The sequence below is a fragment of the Arachis stenosperma genome, chromosome 6 (genome assembly GCF_014773155.1).
Source record: "Arachis stenosperma cultivar V10309 chromosome 6, arast.V10309.gnm1.PFL2, whole genome shotgun sequence".
NCBI classification, from domain to species: Eukaryota; Viridiplantae; Streptophyta; class Magnoliopsida; order Fabales; family Fabaceae; genus Arachis; species Arachis stenosperma.
In genome coordinates, this window is record NC_080382.1 from 88,592,305 (window position 1) to 88,599,466 (window position 7,162).

Genomic DNA, 7,162 nt, shown 5'->3' on the forward strand with positions numbered 1-7,162 from the left:
AAGCTCAGAGTGGATGTCCAAATCTTCAGACAGAAGGAAGGTGAATCCCTCTATGAAGCTTGAGAAAGATACAAGCAATTGACCAAAAGGTGTCCTTCTGACATGTTTCTAGAATGGAGCATCATATGTATATTCTATGATGGTCTGTCTGAGTTATTCAAGATGTCATTGGACCACTCTGCTGATGGATCTCTTCATCTAAAAATGCCTGCAGAAGCCCAGAAACTCATTGAAATGATTGCAAATAACCAGTTCATGTACACTTCTGAGAGAAATCTTGTGAATAATGGGGTGACTCAGAAGAAAGGAGTTCTTGAGGTTGATACTCTGAATGCTATATTGGCTCAGAACAAAATATTGACTCAGCAAGTCAATATGATTTCTCAGAGTCTGACTGGATTGCAAGCTAAAGACGCCTCCTCTGAAGGAGAAGCTTATGACGCTGAGAATCCTGCAATGGAAGAGGTGAATTACATGGGAGAATCTTATGGAAACACCTATAATGCTTCATGGAGAAATCATCCAAATTTCTCATGGAAGGATCAACAGAAGCCTCAGCAAGGCTTCAACAACAATAATGGTGGGAGAAACAGGTTTGGCAATAGCAAAGCTTTTCCATCATCTTCTCAAGAACAGACAGAGAATTCTGAGTAGAGCCTCTTTGGCTTAGCAAACATAGTCTCTGATCTATCTAAGACCACCCTCAGTTTCATGAATGAGGCACGGTCCTCCATAAGAAATTTGGAGGCACAAGTGGGTCAGCTGAGTAAAAGAATTACTGAAACTCCTCCTAGTACTCTACCAAGCAATATAGAAGAGAATCCAAAAAGAGAGTGCAAGGCCATTAATACAACCAAAATGGCCGAACCTATAGAAGAGGAGGAAGACGTGATTCACAGTAAGGAAGAACTCATGGGAGGTGCATTGGACTACAAGGAGTCCCCTATTGAGGAACCACAGGAATCTGAGACTCATCTAGAGACCATAGAGATTCCACTGAACTTCATATTACCATTCATGAGCTCTGATGAGTATTCTTCCTCTGAAGAAGATGAAGTTATTACTGAAGAGCAAGTTGCTCAGTATCTAGAAGCAATCATGAAGCTGAATGCCAAATTATTTGGTAATGAGACTTGGGAGGATGAACCTCCATTACTCATCAGTGAACTAAATGCATTGATTCAGATGAAATTACCTCAAAAGAAAGAGGATCCTGGAAGGTTCTTAATATCATGCACCATAAGCACCACGACCTTTGAAAAGGCTCTGTGTGACCTAGGATCAAGTATCAATCTCATGCCACTCTCTGTAATGGAGAAAGAGGATCCTGGAAGGTTCTTGATATCATGCACCATAAGCACCATGACCTTTGAAAAGGCTCTGTGTGACCTAGGATCAAGTATCAATCTCATGCCACTCTCTGTAATGGAGAAATTAGGGATCTATGAGGTACAAGCTACAAGAATCTCACTAGAGATGACAGACAAATCAAAGAAAAAGGCTTATGGACTTGTAGAAGATGTCTTGGTAAAGGTTGAAGGCCTTTACATCCCTACTGACTTCATCATCCTTGGAAGACCCTTCCTAGCCACATCAAAGGCTGTAATTGATGTGGACAGAGGAGAGTTAGTCCTTCAAGTGAATGAGGACTACCTTGTGTTTAAGGCTCAAGGATTTTCCTCTGTAAACATGGAGAAGAAGCATGAAAAGCTTCATCCAACTCCCTCCATGCAGAGTCAAGCAAAGCCCTCACATCCAAACTCTAAGTTTGGTGTTGGGAGGCCACAATCATGCTCTGAGCATTTGTAAAGCTTTGTAAGAGCTTCTTGTCTAGATATTGACATTAAAGAAGCGCTTATTGGGAGGCAACCCAAATTTATTTATCTATATTATTTACTCTTTCATTTTATTTCCATTGTTATTTTATGTTTTCTTTAGGATGATGATCATGTGGAGTCACAAAAATAACTGCAAAAATTAAAGCAAAATAAAAAACAGCATCAAAAATAGCACACCATGGAGGAAGAGCTTATTGGCGTTTAAACACCAGTAAGGATACCATAATGGGCGTTTAACGCCCAGCCTGGCACCATTCTGGGCGTTAAACGCCAGAATTGGCAGGCAAACTGGCGTTTAAACACCAGTAAAGGTAGAAAAATAGGCGTTTAAATGCCCATCCTGGCACCATTCTATGCGTTTAAACACCAGAACTGGCAGGCAGACTGGCATTTAAACGCCAGAAAAGGGCATTAGCCCGGCGTTTAAACGCCAAGAATGGCACATAGAGGGCGTTTAATGCCAGAAAGGTGCAGGGATGAAAAATTCTTGACACCTCAGGATCTGTGGACCCCACAGGATCCCCACCTACCCCACCTCACTCTCTCTCCTCTTCACACTTCTCCATAACACTCTACCCAAAACACCACTTACATCCATTCCCTAATTCCCATAAACCCATCATACAACCCACCTACCCCCACCACTCAAATTCAAACCATTTCCCTCCCAACCCACCCCATCTCACACGAACCAACTCCCTCTCTTACCCTATAAATACCCCTCCTTAATCCTTCATTTTCACACATCACAAACACTCAAAACCCCCCATTGGCTGAACCCTCTCAAGCATCCATCTCCCACTTTTTTTCTTCTTCTACTCTCTTCTTTCTTCTTTTGCTCAAGGACGAGTAAACCTTTTAAGTTTGGTGTGGAAAAAGCCTTGCTTTTTAATTTTCCATAACCATTAATGGCACCTAAGGCCGGAGAAACCTAAAAGAAGAGGAAAGGGAAGGCAATTGCTTCCACCTCTGAGTCATGGGAGATGGAAATATTCATATCAAAGGTCCATCAAGACCACTACTATGAAGTTGTGGCCAAGAAAAAGGTAAATCCTGAGGTCCCCTTCAAGCTCAAAAGGAGCGAATATCTGGAGATCCGACATGAGATTAGGAGAAGAGGATGGGAAGCTCTCACCAATCCCATTCAACAAGTCAGAATCTTAATGGTTCAAGAGTTCTATGCTAATGCATGGATCACCAATAACCATGATCATAGCATGAACCCGAACTCAAAGAATTGGCTCACAATGGTTCGGGAGAAATACTTAGATTTTAATCTGAAAAATATGAGGTTGGCATTCAATTTGCCAATGATGCAAGGAGATCTTCATCCTTTCACAAGAATGGTCAACTTTGATCAAAGGTTGGACTAAGTCCTCATGAACATCTGTATGGAAAGAGCTCAATGGAAGAGAGACTCCAAAGGCAAGCCGGTTCAACTAAGAAGGCTTGACCTTATGTTTGTGGCTAGAGGATGGTTGGAGTTCATCCAACGCTCTATCATTCCTACTAGCAATCGATCCGAAGTAACTGTGGATCAGGCTATCACGATCCATAGCATCATGATTGGAGAGGAAGTGGAAGTTCATGAGATCATACTTCTAGAACTGTATAAAGTGGCTGACAAGCCCTCCACTTTGGCAAGGTTAGCCTTTATTCATCTCATTTGTCACCTATGCAGTTTAGCTGGAATTGTCATAGAGGAAGACATCCTCATTGAAGAGGACAAGCCCATCACTAAAAAGATGTAGCAAACAAGAGAGCCCACTCATGGACCTCAACAAACGCATGAGGAAGTCCCTCATCAAGAAATTCCTGAGATACCTCAAGGGATGCATTTTCCTCCACACAACTATTGGGAACAACTCAACACTTCTCTAAGAGATTTGAGTTCCAATATGGAGGAACTAAGGATGGAGCACCAAGAGCATTCCATCATCCTTCATGAAATTAGAGAAGACCAAAGAGCCATGATGGAAGAACAACAAAAGCAAGGAAGAGACATTGAGGAGCTCAAGCACTCCATAGGATCTTCAAGATGGAGAACTAGCCGCCATTACTAAGGTGGACCCATCTTTAATTTCCTTGTTATTTGTTTTTCTATTTTTCGATTTTTTATTCTTTATATTTGTCTCTGTTTGTGTCTTTATTACATGATCGTTAGTGTCTAGTGTCTATGCCTTGAAGCTCTGAATGTCCCATAAATCCCTCACCTTTCTTAAATTAAAAATGTTTCTAATTGCAAAAGAACAAGAAGTACATGAATTTCGAATTCTATCTTGAAATTAGTTTAATTGTTTTGATGTGGTGGCAATACTTTTTGTTTCTGAATGAATGCTTGAACAGTGTATATTTTTTATAGTGAAGTTTATGAATGTTAAAATTGTTGGCTCTTGAAAGAATAATGAAAAAAAAGAAATGTTATTGATAATCTGAAAAAAATCATAAAATTGATTCTTGAAGCAAGAAAAAGCAGTGAAAAAAATAAAAAGCTTGCGAAAAAAAGTGGTGAACAAAAATAATAATAAAGAAAAAAAAGAGAAAAAGAAAAGAAAAAGCAAGCAGAAAAAGCCAGTAGTCCTTTAAACCAAAAGGCAATGGTAAAAAGGATCCAAGGCTTTGAGCATTAATGGATAGGACCGCCCAAAGGAATGAAATCTGGGCCTAAGCGGCTAAATCAAGGTGTCCCTAACTATGTGCTTGTGTCATGAAGGTCCAAGTGAAAAGCTTGAGACTGAGTGGTTAAAGTCGTGATCCAAAGTAAAAAGAGTGTGCTTAAGAACTCTGGACACCTCTAACTGGGATTCTAGCAAAGCTGAGTCACAATCTGAAAAAGGTTCACCTAGTTATGTGTCTGTGGCATTTATGTATCCGGTGGTAATACTGGAAAACATGATGCTTAGGGTCACGGCCAAGACTCATAAAGTAGTTGTGTTCAAGAATCAACATACTGAACTAGGAGAATCAATAACACTATCTGAATTCTGAGTTTCTATAAATGCCAATCATTCTGAACTTCAAAGGATAAAGTGAGATGCCAAAACTGTTCAGATGCAAAAAGCTACTAGCCCGCTCATCTAATTAGAACTAAGCTTTATTGATGTTTTGGAATTTATTGTATATTCTCTTCTTTTTATCCTATTTTATTTTTAGTTGCTTGGGGACAAGCAAAAATTTAAGTTTGGTGTTGTGTTGAGCGAATAATTTATACGCTTTTTGGCATTGTTTTTAGGTAGTTTCTAGTATGTTTTAGTTACTTTTTGTATATTTTTATTAGTTTTTATGAAAAAATCACATTTCTGGACTTTACTATGAGTTTGTGTGTTTTTCTGTGATTTCAGGTATTTTCTGGCTGAAATTGATGGACCTGACCAAAAATCTGATTTAGAGGCTAAGAAAGGACTGAAGATGCTGTTGGATTCTGACCTCCCTACACTCGAAGTGCATTTTCTGGAGCTACAGAAGCCCAATTGGCACGCTCTCAATTGCGTTAGAAAGAAGACATCTTGGGCTTTGCAGCAATGTGAAATAGTCCATATTTTGCCCGATATTTGATGGCCCAAACTGCATCCAAACGCCCACGAGAGACCCTTTTCTGGCGTAAAACGCTAGAACTGGCACCAAAGCTGGAGTTAAATGCACAAACTAGTACCAAAACTAGCGTTTAAACTCCAAGAGGAGCCTATGCATGTGAAAGCTTCAATGATCAGCCCAAACACATACCAAGTGGGCCCCGGAAGTGGATTTCTGCACTATCTACACTTAGTTACTCATTTTCTGTAAACCTAGTTTACTAGTTTAGTATAAATAGCACTTTTTACTATTGTATTCAGATCTTTAGATCATTTTTGAGACTATCTTTGGATCACTTTTGATCTCTTGATCACGTTTGGGGGCTAGCTGATGCATGAAAACTTGTCTCTCAACAAATTTCCCTTCGGCAAGTATACCGAATTGTCGTCAAGTAAAACTCACAATAGAGTGAGGTCGAATCCCACAATGATTGATCGGCCAAGCAACTTTAGTTAGAAGAATATGCTGGTTGAGCTAAACCAAAATTAGATTGAGAACTTACAGAAATTTAAATGACTGGAAAGTAAATAACAGAAATTAAAGTGCAGAATCTTAAATGGGGATTTGGGGTAATGAGCATGAAAATAAATGGCAGAAAGTAAAGAGAATGGGTAAGATCAGAAATGGGGTAATCATTGGGTTCAGGAGATGTTGCATTCTCTGGATCAAGTTCATTCTCATCTCTTCCTCAATCAATGCATTCATTAATCTCCTTGGCAATCTTAAGTGATTGGATCCCAATTCCTTGGCAATCCAATCTCTCAAAGCTTGAACAATTGCCCAATTCCTTGATTTAATTGCTCATGGGAAGAGATGAAGTGTGGTCACTGATTATACCACATGTATTTCCAAATCAAAGTGTTGGGAGGATTACATGTCACTATATCCACCCAAACCCCAATTTGGTCCAACATGAGAAAGCATTTCTAGCATGATCTCCTCATCCCTTTTCCAAGGCTCAAAGGATATCCAATTATGGAGAGTTTCTTTTCCAAGACAACTAACCAATTGAATTAAGATCGAAAGCTTTCTAGTAAGATAAAGAAAATAGAAAGAAGAAGAAGAATGAAAACTATAATTGATCCATCAAATTACAACAGAGCTTCCTAACCCAATGAAAGGGGTTTAGTTGTTCATAGCTCTAGAAATGAAAAATGGCAGAAAAGAAGAATCCATGCTAAAAGTGCAGAAAAGTAAATCTATAGAGAGTAGTTCCCAAAAGTGCCCAACTTCTCTATAGTTCAAAACTACTCCTATATATACTACTCCTCTTGATCTTCTAGTGAGTTCTTCAAGTCTTGGATGTGGACTTTGGTTCTTGAGTTGAAGCAGTTCTCATCTTTAGTGGGCCCAGCTTGCAGAGAAATATGAATTAGGCTTGGGTATTTAGTGAGATTAACGTTGAGTGGCATTGTGGGTTCGAGAATGTTAGTGGCATTCACTTTTTCCACTAACGTTCCACCCTTATGTACCCACGTTAACTCCAACGTTAGTGGTCTTAAAGTGACCACTAACGTTGCCTTCTCAATTTTTGGCCAACGTTATTAGGACTCACTTTTCCCAATAACGTTGGCTTATACCCCTTCGCGAACATTATTGGGAATCACTTTTCCCATTAACGTTGCTTGGTGCCTTTTGTTCCTACGTTAGAGTTCACGTTAGTGTAGCTAACGTGACTCTTAACGTGGGTGTGTCTCACCTTTGAGAGCATTAGTGACACTAACCTTTGTCACTAACGCTCCAAATGCCCA

The 7,162-nt window shown here is 39.6% G+C and overlaps 1 non-coding gene across 1 annotated transcript; it reads right to left on the reverse strand.

Moving 5' to 3' along the window:
- Nucleotides 1-104, reverse strand: LOC130937413 (small nucleolar RNA R71). Its single transcript, XR_009068635.1, has one exon. It is a non-coding gene; the product is annotated as a small nucleolar RNA R71 (small nucleolar RNA).
- Between the last annotated feature and the right edge of the window lie 7,058 nt (nucleotides 105-7,162).